Source organism: Bacillus rossius, chromosome 5 (assembly GCF_032445375.1).
Source record: "Bacillus rossius redtenbacheri isolate Brsri chromosome 5, Brsri_v3, whole genome shotgun sequence".
Classification (NCBI taxonomy): domain Eukaryota; kingdom Metazoa; phylum Arthropoda; class Insecta; order Phasmatodea; family Bacillidae; genus Bacillus; species Bacillus rossius.
The window spans coordinates 38,733,832-38,752,168 of record NC_086333.1 but is presented as its reverse complement, the minus strand read 5'-3'; the positions used below and the strand labels follow the sequence as shown (position 1 = coordinate 38,752,168).

Sequence of the window (18,337 nt, the reverse complement as noted above, 5' to 3'; positions counted from 1 at the left end):
CAGGGAAAGATTGTCTGGAGTTAAATATCAAAGTATTCTATTTTTATTTTTATTACAGTATTTTATTTTACACAAATAAATCAAATATAAAAGTATTATTAGTTCATTCCACACCAATAATGGTTTCTATAAGAGGTGCACTAATTTTTTAAGAAAACACCTAATAATCTCATCACAATTATTCATGCATTTTTTTATTCGAGAAAATTAAAAAGGTGTTACAAGTTCTCAAATAGAAATAGACGATTAATTTTGTTACAAGATAGGTTTGGTATTATGTAAATTTCAAAGAAAAGCATCCTTAACAATCTGCACCAAGGAATGTATTCTACACATTTCATTACTTACATAATTAAAACTTTTTTTTAATTTATATAACTAAAACTGACAAAATGGTTAACAACTAGAATCACCTTGTCAAAGAATGATGGTTTAATTTGCAGAATGCGAAAGCACTACCAAACTGCCTTCACGAAGTTATCCACATGACACAGGAATCTCGAATGTGCGAAAGAGCACCCAGAAGACAATTTCGTTGGTCATCTTGATACCCGGCCATCACACACACATTTCCAAACTGAAAAAATACAACAACCCACAATAAAATTAACAAATGTTCACTCTTCAAAATTGATGTGTCATGTTGAGAACATCAAAACAGAAGATGGATGATCACTTGAAGTTTCATTTTGTCGAAACAAAAGGCATTGGCTAACAATTGAACTAACATAAGTAATAAATCGGTGGGACATAATGGCTTGAATAAATATACAATTAAATTAATAAATCAATCATAAAATACTAAAAATTGTAAAAAAACATTTTCTTATTAATATCGCACTTCCAAAATACTAAATAAATTTAAAAAAAACTTAAGCAAAGTGGCTCTCGCACACTTTAGAATATGTACTCTGATAATATCTATTCACAGCGAACACAGCAAAGAAATATACTTGTCCTCCAAGATGACTACTATAACAGAAGTGAAAAATACAATACATACATGACATTTAATTCTTGCAAATTTTAGGGGAAAATATCATTCTCCGGTCTACAATCACCCAGACTGTGAAAGCATTTTTTTGTTCAGATTGTGTTTGAGTGCATTATCATACACACTATAAAAGGGAATATGCAAGTTTTGGTTTGAAATAAAGTGGAGAGAAAACTATGTCAGCTATGGGGATGGTGGAGACTCAATTTGTTTATTCTTTCAGAAAACATTGCAACATACGTAAATTATTTTCAAGAATTAGTCAGAGAATTTTATTATTAGGTTTGGCAGACATTCTGTTTTAATTTTATATACACATCACTGTGTTTGGGTAAACTTTTTAACATTAAAAATAACTTTTTTACATAATTTTTATAACAATAGTTTTAGAATGTTTGGAAAAATTTTGTAATTTTATTTTCTATAGGCTTTATATCCCAAAACCTATAACGTGGAATATAATGGAATCAGGAGTTATGGCAAAAACTTAAGGTTACTGTATAAGTAATAATGAATTATGATTCTTGTTTTTTTTTTTGTTTCAACAAAAACAGAGACATAGTTTCAAAAATAATTACACCACGCATTTAACAGGAAAGGATACGCCCAAAAGGTACAGATGTTAACTGGATATATTGAGTTTTCTTAATTAGAGCTCTTGAGTTTTAGAAATGCTAACATCAAACTCGTATTTCTTTAAAACAAATAAAATTTTGCTAACCTTTTTTGTTTTCTTAATCTTTAAGATAGTAAACTCTTTTTAGCTGTCATAGAATCAAATTTTGTTAAACTAGTATGTAAGACAATTGCAGACATTTTAAATATTAAACAGAGCCATGTAATCCATAAAAAGTAATGTTTTCTTCATCTCTTTATTTTTTATACCTGACCACCACTTGTTTAAGCATACTCCAAATCATACAAAACCAAATAAATGGGAAAAACTGTAAATAAACCATGCTTATAGTATTTAACAACTAGCTGCAAAAGCCGGCGTTGCCCGGGATGAACACAGGGTGTAGTTAGTTTTTGTCTTCTTAATTTTAATGTCAATTGTGAAAATTAATTTATTTCCCTTTCAGATCCCGACAGACGTTGTACTACCAGTTTATAGTTATTTGCCTGGTCTGTATGTAATTTAGACTTTATAAAGCAATATAGAAAAAAGCTGAAAAATAAGAGATTACTAATATTGAAAAGTTCCATTATCTAGCTAATGCTCGGCCTGCATTGCAATGCCTCATTCAGTTTTGTTTTGTAATATGTTTGAAGTAGTTCCACATATACAAATCATCTATCCATCTCTCTATATATATTTATCTCTAGCTACATCTATATGCATCTATGTATCTCTCTATCTCTATTTATCTCTTTATATCTACATATATACTTTCCACTATATCTATATCTTCTATATATAATTCTCTATATAGCTCTATACATCTATAGGTATATCTCTTTAGCTAACCAATTTCATTCTCTATCTCTGTCTCTCTTTTATATTTAAATAAATTGTGTCATGCGTGCGCACTTATATAACAAAAACAGACGAAGTGCCGCTATATAAAATGAAATAAACACATTTTTTGACACAATTCGTGCTCCAACTATTGAAAAATAGTAATACTGTCTCAGTAACCTTCATGGGCACGCGCATAACAAATCACCAAAATTTCATCGCAATCGGATGAATGGTATAGGAACGCATATGGTACAAACAAACAAAAATTAAAGACATGACAAACGCATCAAACAATGGTGCGTTTAAAATTCAAGGCAACTCTATCTATTGACGAAGTTAAGAACAAAACTGTTGTTAGCGCCTTTATTTTGCTAGCCACTACGAGCTCCACTAAGCGGACTGGTCTCACCAAGGAGAAAAAATATTAATTTGCCAGACCTTACTATGTGTATGATCATGTGTCAGACATAGAGAAATGACACTCTCTCACTATTTCTATGTCTATGACCTATGATTTTTTCTGTTATAAAATGAAATTATAACTTTTTCACTCCCTTAGGGATGGAATTTCCTATTAATATGGGGTCTACATGTTAATCCAGGTTATAAGCTAGCTGTAGGCCAAATTTAATTCAAATCCATTCAGTAGTTTTTACGTGAAAGAATAACAAACATCCATCCATCCAACCATACTTACAAACTTTCGCGTTTATAATATTAGTAGGATTATTATTTTAGATCATTTATTTGAGTAGGCATGAGTTACACGCTTGTAAAAACATGAATCAAGTCTGTACAGGTTTTCTTGAAAGTACCAGAACACCTGTATTAGCAGACTATTTACTCGCAATGATACATGCTCTGCCTATTTTTAATTAATTTTTAAATAATTAATAGGCCCTAATGTTGTGTTTACATTGGTTACTCTACACATTATTATTTTAACCTCACAAAAGTTTACTGTAGAAATGTAAACCTAATAGGTATTTAAAAAAATACCCTAGGTTTTGTCATAATGCCAGATTCCATTGAAGTCCCACTCTACAGATATCAGGATTTCAAATTTATGACCAAAAATATGTTTAAAATGCTATTTTTGAATAAAAAGTTTTTGTTATAAATATTTAATTTTCTTTTCTAATATATTCAAGTAGCATGTCAAAAAAAATCCATATGAACATATTGTTACGACCGTGAGCAAGGTCGCGACATGTGCAGGTGCACAGCTGGCTGACGTCACGCTGCCGCTGCAAAATGAGATGTGCCGCACGCACCTGGGTCGCAGCTTCCCCTCCCTCCAGCCCTCAGCTCCCCACCTGACACCTCGCAGCTGGGGTGTCCCGCGAGCCACCTGGCAGCTGCCGACGTGTGTCTAGAGATTTCTGCCATCGGATCGGCGCGGAATGACGCGACTGACCCCAGCCGCGCTCGTGAATTCTAGAAGGACGCCTGAGCTGATATATAAGCCGAGGATGCCAGCCTCGCAGGAGAGTTCAGTCGGGAGTTCTCCCACGGCGGAGTTTCCGGGGCGATAGTGCCGCGGGTGCGGCAGAGTGGCGAAGTCCTTGGAGGAAGGTTCCAGTGTGGAGAATTCAGTTCCGGGCAATAGTGTCGCGGGCGCGGCGGAGTTCTGAGGGAAGTTCCGAGCGAAGCATCAAGTGGTCCTCAGCGAAGGGAAGTGCGACACTGGCGGCGGAGTGCGGTGACGGAGACCCACGAGGGGTGCTGCGGCGAGAGTTGCGCCAGAGGTGCGGCCCAGCAAGGTGTGTGGTGTGTAAAAATGAGTGACTGGGGAAGCAACATTTTTAAGTGCAATTGATTATTTGGCATTTTAGAAGATTATTTGTTAGAAATGTAAATAGTGACGATAAATAAAACTGTGGTAATAAAATCTTTAATTGGGCTATCCTTTACGAACCTAGTAGTTTCCAACGACGATTAATTTCATTTTTAATAAATCGTAACAATATCATAATGAGGAGTCAACCATCTTTCTAGGCCTTATAGAAAAAATTATACATTTTATTATAATAAAATGTTTACTAGGCATTCTGCACAGAATTAAATAGGAGATTAACTATTAACCGCAAAATCAAAAATATGAAACATTTTATTTTGAACACACCTGCATTTTAAATGTTTTGAAGATTAACTATTATATTCATTAAAAAAAGTTAAAATAACCACAGACAATCTTGAGTACTGTTGATAAATTTGTTTCTTCTTGCTATTTACTATGAAAGTCCTAATAAAATGTTTATTTATTAATAACATTTATTGGTAAGGGGGAAAGATTACAATACTGAGCAAATGTATACCACTTTACTAGATAATTTATTTCTGCCCCTCAAATGATCAATCCAACTTGTCACTGGAATCGCAAAATGAAAACTATCACAATTCTACTCTATAACACTGAACCAGGTTAAAACTTGAGCAGACCTGCAATGACAAACTGGCAACTCCCATTTGTTCGTCCAGTGCCATGAAAAATTTATTTCCTCTGAACCACGACTGCACTACAACGAAGGCAGCAGTGGAACCCACAAGTTACAACCTGGTTCTGTGGGTATTACATAGAACACCCCAGCTTCTCCGAGCTGAAGTGTGTGGACAAGTGCTGTAAATACCTCCAAAGATTCTTCATCACTTCCTCACAACGCTGGAAGGAAACACCAAACTACCCCAAAACAAATGACTGTAGACAAGTTGAGGCGAGCCTGCCTGTCAAGACAATGATCTCAACACACACTTTAGGGTATGGCAATCAGCAGATACACACACATAAATGTAAAAACAGCTATGTATATCACATTTCTAAGTGTGCCTGTAATTTCACACAACTCTAGTATTAAATCTATAACAGACTATAAAAAAAGGGATGTGCAAGTACTCAAAAATTTGAATATGCACTCTTGTCTTGTAAATTCAAACTTGGTCATTTTTTTTTCTTTTATGCGCATGGAGTGTTTTTTATGTTTTAATTGACTTAAACAGTATGGTGATAACAGTTTCAAGTTTTCCCATAACCTTTATAAAAATATTATATGACTAAACAACATCAGAGGCAATGAAGGATAAAAAGTTTACAGTAAACTCCCTATTATCTGTGCCAATCAATGGAAGCAATGCCATGGATAATTTAAAATCTCAGATAATCCACTAAGTTAATGACAATAAAATTCACATATTAATATTTAATAGATTTCTAGTAAAATCTTACATCAACATAAATACTTTTTTCACCTAAACATTAATTCATTTAAAACTATCTGGTAGTTTAGAAGTGCATACACAATCTTTCGTTGCCAAAGGAAGCACAAACACTATGGTATGACAAACTTTAAGCAAGTGGCCAATGAATAAGTTCATTTCCTGTAGCTTGCTTAGAAATATTATTTAATAGCTTGAAATTCATTTTATTTTAAAATTTCAATTTATTTCTGGAGAAACCATAGAACCAGACATCAGGATAATCAGGTTGAAATTCAAAACCACTTCCTCTTAAATACAAGTCTGGTGTCTTACCAATAAGCTACCTCACTCCCTGCAAATACTAAATATAAATCGCAGAAGGGTATATTCAACATCATACTGTCATAAATTTAAAACTTTTCATGCAAATTCCATTTTATGGCTTTTTATGGGATGTGAATGTTTTTCAGCAGGTAGTTGTCTCGCAAATAAAACAATGCCACAGAAAAGCAAATACTTGTATCTTGATGTGGTCAAAATAAAGTACAAATGAAAAATTTGCCTACAGTTTTCCAAGAAGCCAGTCTGAAGTGCCTTCTTTTGTAGTTCTTTGCAAAAAAAAAGTCAAAGTAAAAATATAAACAATTTCCTTAGTCACATGCCTAAACCATATTTTACCACAGTTAGCAATATTCATGTCTTGTTTTAATCAGCAAAAACTTTAGCACTGAGTGATACCCGTTTTAGCAAAATGTACCACATGACTTCTTATAGTTAATTAATTCAATTTTTCAAAGGATTAATTAAGTTTAGTAGATAGAAATTTCAGGAACAAAATCATACCATGAAAGAGCAATTGAAGACACTCCAGTGTAAAAAAAATGGCAAGATGGTGCACAATCGCACAGTCAACTTAGTGTGTATGGCATTGCAATTTGAGAATGCCCATAAATAGTGTAGGGTGCTAGTCTAAAGCTACAGGAGAATTAGTGAGATATAGACTTCACTGGCAAATCTGCTGCATTTAGCTTTGACTACATAATACAATAAATGGTTTTATATTGAATTTTAAAGCAATAACTATGCTATTTTTTTTTAATCAGGGAGAAGACTTATCATATTATAACAGTAAAAGCTATCCAGTTCGAAATTTTCACTGTAAAAAAACAACTGTGCTGAGATGTGATGAAATGAGTATTAAAGGAAAGAGTGGGGGGTGCATTGCACACTGTTATCTGCAACACATGCTGGGAAACAAACGATAAGATTAATAAGCAAAAGTCCAACATGACACTTTGGACAGCATTGTCATATCTACCAGAAAGGGTACAGAGGAGCAAACATGGAGAAGGAAGTTAATTGTGTGATGTCACAAAACAAAACCTATACTTAATTGCTGCTAGCCAGTAAAATTATTTTTCAATTGATATTTCTTCAATGCTTGCTGTGATTTCTTGGAATTCAAATATGCTCATGACACAGATAACTGAGAGTTGACTGCAATTATTTTTTGGTTGCATGGAATTGTTTTTCAACAGAAGTGTTTTATTAATTTGATGCACGTTTTATTCACTTCCTGTGTAGGTAGCAAAAGTTATGGATTTAAACTACACAGTATAAAACATGTTTAAGATGTGTAACAAAATGTGTCATTGATTTTAATGGTGCTAGTCTGAACAGGTAACGCGTGGACTAAATTTTTTTAATAACTATCTCCAGTTCAGATAGAACATAAATTTTTTTTTTTGGAAACTTGGCTCAAGGTTGACTCAAGCAAAAGTCCAGTGCTTGTACATCCCTAATTATAAAGAAACATGCAATCTAAAGCAATGTGTAATAAATCCTGCACTGTACATGATAAATATTTTAAAGCAGGGACAAATTATTCCAACAAGACACAATCGTAACTTATAAATAAGTAATGAATGCATTTATTGGGAATGTAAAAATATCAAGACATCAATGAGAAATTCAAAGTAAATTTTCATTCTTCATAAGTTTTATTGGAAAAATTAGTATCTTGTAGTTAATAAATTATTGCAGTACTATATTTTTAAATTACATGAATATCCGGACATTAGTAAACTTTATTAAAAGAAACTCAAATTTTCAAAACCTTTTACTAAAATTTGAATGTCTAATATTTATATTATAGCTTTTATGGGACATATAAACTAAAAATGAAAGGATTTATATGCTCAGTTAGAAATAAAATCATGTAAAAAAAAATAAAGCATCTTAAAAAAATTTTCACAAATGAATTATGAAACAAAAACAATTTATTTTTCAAACAACTAATGTCAAAATGGTTTTACTTAGCACTTGCTTGAATTTTTCTCTCTCACTCTCGCTCTCATGTTTACATCAGATCTTTATTACTCTCTTTCACTCTCAATGGTTGTCCTAAAAGCAAGAACTCAGAAGATCAAAACTGTATATTTTCTAGCTCATTATCTCTCTCTCTCACTTATGTCTCTAACATTTCTTTACAACTGCAGAATGATTGATACATTTGCAGATTCCATACACGTGAATCAGAGTAATAGAACAAAGAAGGCCAGAGCACTAAATTAATTGACACTAAATACTAAGTGTAATGAAGTTAACGTTAAGTTTCAATCAACATTTTGAACTATTTATACTGATAAAATTCTTAGCTGCAAAAACTGGTAGCCAACATTTAATACGGCATATTAAAAAAGTTTTTATTTATAAGCCTGTATGACCAGCCGATGAGCAACTACAAAAAAATAGTCTTTGCCTAAGACCTTTCTGCTTAAGTGTTCCATCATAATTAGTGTACTTACAAAAATATATTTGAACATGACATTCTCATCTGCTCTCTACAGCACAGTTTAACACTAAAGTCACCTAAAACCCCTCCTTGAATCATGAAAACATCCCAGTAAAGCTACCTTCACAAGAGGAAACAAAAGAAGTGCTGCGGGTGACAGGAATGGTGTTTACTCACAAACATGACACCAAATGGTAGCACTAGTGAAATTCCAGGTGGCTGGCCTCATCACTAATGGCAACGAAAAACTCCTGGGCAACCTTTGGTAATACAATAGTTAAGTGGCACTCTAACACTGACACGTAGCTGCAAAAATATAATATTCTTACAACTATTTTAAAACCACAGAGTAATTTTTAATATATAATATGCAAAACCTTGCATTATATATTATATCTATCATTCGCATATTCTTATGTGAGAAAGCTAAAAATTTTCTTTTCACAGATGATTTCCATATGTTTTAAGCAGATAGTCACCAACTATTTATATTTAATGTGTAATTAAAAAATGAAGTGATGCACAATAGCAAAATTATAGAAATTGAAATTTTGTGTCTTCCAACACCATTACTGACCAGTCATTCAGTTTCATTATTTTTTCATGACATTCAAGCCCTGTAGACACCCTACTATCAGAGCAACGGCTACTGTTAGACCTGTGCGAATATTAGAATTTTCGAATACGAATAATAAACTACAGGTGCACCATCCTTTATCCGAAATTCCAAAATCCGAACACCTCTAATATCCGAAATTTTTTTCGAAACTTCAACGTCCGCGATATTGTTCGCAGATGTGTGGCAAACAAGTCGCGATCGCGTGACTAGTGCGAGCGAGTGACTTGGCAGCACTGCGTCAGCAAGGCAGCATGCAATTTGGCAACGCCGAGGCGCTGTGTTTACCATTTGTCCGGCAAACTAGCGCCAGTTACAGCTTGCTGCTTGGCTACGATAGTTGTTTTATCGCGTTTAGTAGTTAACCGTGTTGTTACGCGAACGTGTTGCCATATTTGAAGACGGCAATGGCAAAAAGGAATTCCGATATGAAGATGGGTCGTAGCGAAAAAAAAAACGAAAACACTTAACATTATCAATAACTCAGAAGGTGGAATTATTGCGGAAACTGGACTCGAGCAACGTTCATTTGTAAGTGCACAAGAAGTAATGTCTGTGTATGCAATTAAAGAAAAATTGCAAACCAAAACAAGTGACACATCAAGAGGCATTTAAAAATGCCATCATTCGTGCTGCTTCATCTCAGGAGAAGGAAAATCCTGCTCCCGGCCGATCACGAGATGTACGAGATACGAGTTGACGGCGACATTGGCGGCGATGACGACGCACCATAAACATTCTACAGATGTTTTACAGTATCAGTTGTTAAAAACAAATTATTTTGGCGATTGTTTAAGGTATTTATTTATGCTGCAGTGTTTAGTTACGTTATGTACTTTGTTGTTTTTTGTACTATGTTGCTTGAAATCCTTAATACATCTGACATAACCTAACTTGGCTTTACTAGGCCTCCTGTATTAAAAATCCGAAAACCGAAAAATTCCGAAATTCGGAATGCTGCTGGTCCCGACCATTTCGGATAAAGGATTGTGCTCCTGTATTCTTATTCAATTCAACCTCAAATACTAACACTGAAACAACAAATATTCATTTGCTTACCAATACTTGACATAGCATACCTCGTGAGTTTGTCATATACCAATGTTCACTGCTGAGATTGACATTTGTGCAATATAAATAGAGGTGGATGGGATCCCGAAATTCGGGATAAAAGTTGGGAAAAAAACCATTCCCGAACTTCGGGAAAATAATTTCTCTCTTCGGGATAATACCTCAGGAAAATTAATTTTTTTAAATAGTAAAAACCTTCATCGTACTAATTTTTATATTATAAAAATATGTTATGTATACATACGTCCCGTAACAACTTCGTATACGTATTAAACTAACAAAGTACAAAGACATCACAAAAAAATAAAATACATATAATAAACATTAACTTAAGTTCAACACTCGTTCATAAACATATTTTAAAATAAATCTCTGACTAAATAAAGAACTCAATGTTGAATATTATTTTTAATGAACTTATTTTTAAGTTTGGCGAATGTTAACATTTTTGCTGTATTTTTAGGTGTATAATTTGTTTTGAAAATTAACAAGAGCAACAATAAGCAGTGTTGCCAAACGCATAATATTCGAAATGCTAATAAACTGAAAGACACCATCTTGGTTTCAAATGTTTATGCCATTATAAACGTCTTTCATAAACATCAGAGGGTTTTACGTTTTAGTAGTTGGTCATTATGTAAGAATGAAAGTGAACAATTAAAAACAAGTGGTCTTTTTAAAGTACGCGTGATAATTATTTCCGGTAAATTTCATTTAATAAAAAAGGGTAGTTTATACACATGTGTGAACGATGGAGCCTGGCATTCCAGGCAGTAGCAAAAGTGAACCAGGTGTGTCTTCGGCGCCTATTTGGAAGTTCTTTAAGAGATTACCAAATAACAAGGTGAAATGTACTTTGTTCCCTTCTGTCCTGAAAACGGAATATGGTTCCACAACACCTCCCCCGACACAATTGCCACCATAACCTGACCTACTGGATTAGTAACACTCCCCCACTCCCCCCAAATCAAAATTTAAGGCTATTAAACCCTCCCCCCTCCGAGGGGGAGAAAGTCGACCCCAGGCACATTTTCCGCCATAACCCAACCTCAGAAACACTCTAACTAACTTATTTTTTTTTTATATTTTCGAAATTTGGGGTCATTAGTTTGTCCCCCTTCCGAAGGGGAGAAAGTCAAAACCCGGGCACATTTTCCACTATAAACCGATCTCATAAACACTCTAAATTTAAAAGAATATACATGGCACATTTTCCACCATTTGGATCAGAAACACTACTAAATTGAAAAAACCATTGATTTTTTTGATTTTTCCAAATTTTGTGTTTTTAACCCCCCCCCCCCTCCCCTCCCCTCTCCTTCCCTAGGGGCACAGTCAACCCCGGGACCAATTCCCACCATGCCCCAACCTCACGGATACACAAAAAAAATGGTTATTACTCATAGCTCGAAATTATTGGTTTTTTGACCCTCTGACCTCCCCCCCTCGACCCCCTAACCACTAAGGTCTTAAGTTATCAAAATAATTGTCTTGTCAGAGGTTCTTTATATGTGTGCAAAATTTCAACGTATTCAGACATCAAATAGTGGGTAAAAATTGATTGGAAAGATTTTATTACATATTCCATTCATTCATACGTACAAGTCAAGATAATAAAAGCATGGTAAAAATATATATGTACATACCGCCTGATATCTTAAGAAACTTGTATTTACATGAAAATTTTATTGAAAATATTCCTACTCATACTCTTGTTCCAAGAATAAAAAGTGCTGTAAATATTAACTGGCAAATGTCAATACTAGGAATGCTATTTGCTTTATATAGAAAACATTTAAGGAAATTTATAATTATCTATCAAAATCTATCAGAATAAACATTTACTTCAAGCAAAAATAAATATAGTTTCAAGTACTGTTTTCAAAAGTGTGAGGCTAATTCTAAACAACAAATATTTTTGTATATACCTAAATATTTAAGGTGTGATGCATATTTGAGGACCGACTTATTCAAGCAAATATGTTGTTTTTTTTTAAGATGATAAATCTAAATAAGTGTTATCAAAATAAAATCTCTGATTTTAAATAAAAAAACTCTGTATTTAATATTTTGTTGTTAAAAATTAACAGACATTTTAATTTTTTTACCACAATAGCACCTAATTTGAAAATTAGAAAAAAAATACCTCTAAAATCATATTTATGTATAAAAGAGCAAAACAATCGCATTGTTACTACAGCTATTTATAGTTGGTGACACAAGCTATAATTCAAGTAATACTCTTTTCTTTTTTTAGTCTTAGTAAGACTGAAACATTATAGAAATTTATGAAACCCAAAACAACTTTCTAACCAAGATTCCATTAGTAATATGCTAATATTTTACATGATTGTACTTCACTGAACAACATTCCTTTCATTTTGTAAATTTTTTTTAATGTGATACTAAATGACAGGTACTTAGTAACACAAAACCTACTCATAATAATCAACATTAGTAAATTTTGCAACAAACGAGTCAAGTGTCCATACCTGATATCCTGTTCGCAAAATAAAAGTATGCTCAAATGTTAAAAACATTTAAATATTCGTAAATAATACCTGCATAAAATCCTTTATCTTCATGTAGCTGCAAATGGTGACTATCATCTGCAGATATATGGCTACTTGAAATCAGTCAGTATGATTATCTAGTGATACAAAACAAATACTTATCTGGAACAATGTCGCAATCATGACAACTGCGGCTAACATAGGAAATTACTAGATGAGCAATGATAATATATTAATAATGACCGCAAATCAAAATCAATGCTGTTTAATTATGCTACCTTAAATAAAAACATTACACAGAATTAAAACTGTTAGTTAACTGGAATGCTAGCTAAGTCACCTGTAACGTTACATCCTGAAGATTCCAAGCTCTAACCAACCAACGAGAGCAGGCGTGAGCTGCATTGCTCATCACGCATCACTAGCGGAGTTAGCGATGCACCATCTACCAGCTACCAAATACACATACACAACCTGACTTACTTTGTTTCAAAGTTATCAACGTCTTATGATACACTTAACTACTAACTCTTTCAAACTATAATATCCAAACAAAACAGACACACAGGCAAGCAGTCAAACACACACACCCATTACCATGCTTAGCTGTAAACAAACCATTACCTCCAATCAAAATGTTTTGGAAGGTAAATCAAGTTAAAACAAATCAAATTCATAATTTACACATACATTTGATATTTAAACACATTTCCTCCAAATTTATTTAGCCATGAATCAAAATTTCACTACATTAATATTTATTTAGCAGTAAATATTCCAGGTATTAATATCTACTAATTAAAACAAAACACAATTTTTTTTTGAATAGTATTATAAAATATTAACAGAAGAAAATAATCTGGTATGACAAATTCAGACATAGACAAAGTAACAAAACTATCAAAAAAAAATGCACGCAAGGTGGAAAAATAATGTCTTAAGAAGACAAACAGCTAACAGAGACCTGCAAAATTCATGTTGTATGTTTGGCAACCAACTAGATTGCAAACTGTATGCACGTTAATGACCTCTATCATTGGATAGTGAGTTACTCGACACTCCCGAAACTAGAAGACAATAACAAGCAAACAATATATGTACGTGTTAGCCAGTTGTTTGGAATAGGAATGGAGGACACAATGTGGCAGCAGCCAATAGAAAAAAAATACATTTTGTACAACAAAATGGATTCTATGCTGGTAGTGGGAAAAAAAACATCAATTTTGCAGGTTTATACAAATAATAAAATTGCCTGACGATCAAAAAGTCAAAATCACCGACAGATTTCAGGAATAATCCGACTATCAATACAAAGAAACTCTGTTTGAATTGAGAGGCAACAACGAACTTTGTCTTAAGTTCTTCTCACACTATTGAATTTACCACCATACTGCTTCAAATTCATCTCGTACATGAAATTTCAACAGTGAGTGACACCACTGAAATGTCATTACTTCTTTAATGAATCCGGATGAAAACTATTTTCGTTAAATGTGTTAATTTCAAACCTGCTCTTAATTAATGTTGAATAGTTTCAACCAATTAGAATTTTCAGTACAAAACACACATAACTACAGTAGCTGTACTTGTATTAAAAATTAATCTTGTTTTCCAAAATAATTGAATTTTAAAAGCTAAGAATGTTATTTATTACAATTTTACAGGGGGAAATTATTTTGCATTATGAAAATGCAAAGTATGTCGAAAATATGTAACAAATGTACTGCGGCACATATACATAAATATTACTATAGAATATTTATTTGTATATCAACTGAATTAGACTTGTTCTCTGTGGGTTTACGTTTTAATTTTAATTTTTTATTTTACATTTTTAAAGTATATCCATGCAATCAATGCACTGAATTGGCATTATGTCCAAAAAATTGTATTAAATCAATATTCCCCACAGTTTTTGACAGAATAAGCCACCTCATCACGATTCCATCCAACAACTTCAAATAGTTTTGCACCAAACTATCTAAAGTGAAAATAGATTGCATTAAACTGCAGTTTCAACGAATTAATTTCACAGTGTGAGAGGACCTTAAACAAAAGGCTATAGCTAACAATTTAATTAGTACTTATTTTAAAATAATAAGTAAGTTCAATATTATGGAAAAGAGCTACAATATTGACTACAGATGGGTGAGAATCCATTTTTAACACTCAAGCTGAGCTTTGTAAAAAAAACCAAGCCATCTAGAACTTTCTACTGAATATTTAGTAGAACACAACTTGAGCCAATTAAATTTTGAGCCCTAGTTAGGTCTCTTTTCAATGTTAAATGTGTTCGCTCTTAACTAGATGCCACAAGGTTAAATAAAAAAAATTGGTTGTCTGTAAAGTCGGTTTAAGGACGATAGTTTAACGTGACAATGTCATAACAAAACATTGATGAAATGATTGATCCAGAAGAAAATGAAATATCCAATTCGGCCTGAGACTGAGCCGTAATAGGTTTTTGCAACCAAACCATTTAGGCATTAAAAATATGTTATTCTTTGAGGAAGTAATTTTTTTTTTAATTTTTCTATCTTTTGTATGATAAAAACTAGCTCTGCATACTTTTATGAATAAAATTGAATCATTTTTATTGAATTATCACTATTTTGTATGGATACAAAGGAGGAGTGAAATGAAATCTACAATTTAATTGATAAATTTACTTTTATTTGCACTCATTAATTCAAATGTGTTTATTACTTTTGTAGTGTCACGCGCGACGTATTTATTTTTACAAGTACAAAAATGAAGGTTTCGCGGCACGGCCACGAGGCCATATTGAAAATAATAGTTTCAGATGTTGCATATATATTTATAAAAATTTTGTTTTGTGTTGTGGAAGTTTTAAAACTGTATGTAGTCCGCCATGTTTATTTCTTATAGTGGTAGGCGGGAAATTTAAAATATTGTCGGCTGCTAGTTGGCCGCCATGTTTATACTAACTTCAAGATCGTCGAGAACGTTTTACGCTTTTTCGCAATTACTCATTTAACGACGAAGTTTGTTCGTCGTGAAATTAAACGTAGAATTTAAAATAAGTGCCCTTGCAGTTAATAAAATAAGTATTAGTAAGTTTAAGAAAGAATTTCGGCTTCAATCTCCGACCCAGACGCTCGGGTTGCGCTGGGGCCGAGATTAAAATTTGTCGAGAATATTTTACGTTTTTATGTCTTCCAGTGCTCAAAATGATATGCAATTGTGGCCCCGGGCACAAAATTCTATTTATAATTCATTAATAATAACGCCCCTCGCGATAACAAAGGAAAATATGTATTAACAAGTGCCTGGTTTCCGCAGAAGACAATGAGCATAATGGGACACATCGTAATGGGACAATGTGCGTAACGGGACACTTTTTCGTGCATGCAGCCGGCGTTCATCGATTTATTAGACGTCACGTCAAAAAACCTTTTCATTTACCAGTAGCTAAATTTCAAAGATATACAGAGGAGAAGATAACTGCACACTGTAAATTTTTTTCTCATTTTTTTGCAACACTTCATTGTTGTTTTCCATTTTATTTTACTCTCAGACAAATATTTGCAAGTAAACCAGAATAGGAATTATGAAAAACAAACATGGAACTCAACATGTTCAGCAGATTGAGTGCAGATGAGTGCAAAAATATACACCACCTTCATTTGAAAATTTAGTGATATAAATGTGTAACTTTTAAGACTACTGAAACCAAAGTTGAGAGCAACAATGTGTACTGTTTATAAAAATCTTAAATTTCCTTTTATTTTTATTAGAAACATAAGCAAAAACAATCTAAGTGCCCCAAACATAAAAGTTACATCAAGCCTATTTCCATTAACACCACATGTGATGGTAATAAAAAAACAAGTCAGGCTCAATTTTAAAATCTATTCAAACTGCTGAAGCTCAGCTCAGCTTTTCCAATTTCAACCCATCTCTAAAACTTCACCCACATATCTCACTAACAATCAAAAAAAGAATATTTTACTATGCATTATTCCCATCCATTACATTCAAATCTATATAAAACTAATATCAAAAAATAGTTTAAATATAGAGGTTTTCTTAATAAAAGTAAAATAAATATCTCTAGTTCTTGCAAGTTTAGCATTTACTGATAGTGGAATATCAGTAGTTTCCAGCACGGTTGGCTGATTTAAACCAACAATGGTTTAGATCACATTTTTAACAATGGTTAAAATCAAGTGTTTTTCTTTTAATGTATTTTAAAATAGAACATCTTTAAAAAATTTAAATGAAGGTCTAATTTCACTTTAATAACTACAATAGTTTGCTCATTAATATTTCTTGTGATACAGGAATAAATAATTACATACTAATCAAAATCTTATCATTTAAATTATCTTAAGTTGTGAACTATACCCAGCTAAATACTCCTCTAAAATTAAATTAATTAGTAAATTGTAGTCAGAAGTGTAAAAAAAAGAGGAAATAAATAAATTTACTATTTTTAAAAAAATCCTATTTTGTGGAAAAGCCTTGACACTACTGTAAATTCCCTTTCAGTGGGAAACACCCATTCTTTGGAGAATCCTCCTCCTGTGGGGAAATACCGGTAAATATCTTACGTTACAGCTTTTACGTACCGTAAATTAAAATTACAAAAATACCATTTTTCAAAACTGAGACATTCCTGTACATACCCTAAAAAACAGTGTTAATAAATTCCTGCGAGTTTCAGAGAAATCCCAGTTTTTACCTGCTGTTAAACATTGGGAGTGGCTAATTAATTTGTCCACTGTGTTATGAGAACCAGTGCTGACATTGTAGCGCTAGGGGCTTCAACGAGATGTACAGTAGAATCTCGTTATAAAGTACATCAATAAAGCCTTAACTTTCATACTTAGTAATGAAAGTAATTTATTCTGAAAGTCTATATATTTACCTTTAAAATGTAGTATTTTGAATTTTTAAAAATAAAGCAATAGGGGATCAAATGTTACATTAGCTTGGAAGCAAATATTTCTAAAACATCAAGAATTAAAAAAAAAAAAAAAAAATTAATGAACTTAATACAGTAGCCTAAATTCTAGGCCTACATGTACAAAATTTATATCTGTCGAACAAAAAATGACAAATGGGTTAAACTATTTGCAGATATATAAATTTATGGAGATAGAATTCCCTTGTTATCTCCTAGGCGAAGTCTCTTACGACCAGCAGATAAAGATGACTGTTTGTACAGTTTAATAATGTTTTCGCAATCTTTAATTATTGTTGACAGTGTAGTGGGCACCAAACCAAACGACCATGCCACATCTACATTTTTCCTGCCTTTGTCAACTTCTTTCAAAATTTCCACATTTTCCTTCAAAGAGAACTACTTGCGTTTCTTTATATCTTTTTGGCCATCCATCCTGATTAAAATATTCAATCAACAATATTGTTTGCCTCGCGCCACGTCAAACGTAAACCAACCTTGCATCCATAGATAACCAAAGCGCCGCACTAGTAGCATGCGTCGCGAGCATGGCTATGGAAGGAGACATTCCGACCTTCATGGCAACACAAAGCGTGTCTGCCATGTTGTGACACCAAACAGTTCAAAACTTAACATGCATAAATTAACATTATTGGATATACTATTTCGTATATAAGTTAAAATATAAATTTTATTTAACGTTTGTATCTGCGTTAACTAAAACTTTTAAAACGTGCTATACAAATAACCAAAAGATGGCGCACC

The 18,337-nt window shown here is 32.9% G+C and overlaps 1 protein-coding gene across 7 annotated transcripts in view; it reads right to left on the bottom strand.

Annotated features, from left to right (window-relative positions):
* Positions 1-18,337, bottom strand: part of LOC134531725 (luc7-like protein 3) — a 97,245-nt gene that overhangs the window by 6,526 nt on the left and 72,382 nt on the right. For 3 of the 7 annotated variants that reach the window (XR_010075075.1, XR_010075073.1, XR_010075077.1), the window contains one exon: positions 414-577. The gene's annotated coding sequence lies outside the window, so the exon portion shown is untranslated. Of the gene's footprint in view, positions 1-178; positions 578-12,985; positions 13,098-18,337 lie in introns of those variants that run through there. The other 4 variants (XM_063367566.1, XM_063367567.1, XR_010075076.1 and 1 more) reach the window with 3 other exon arrangements.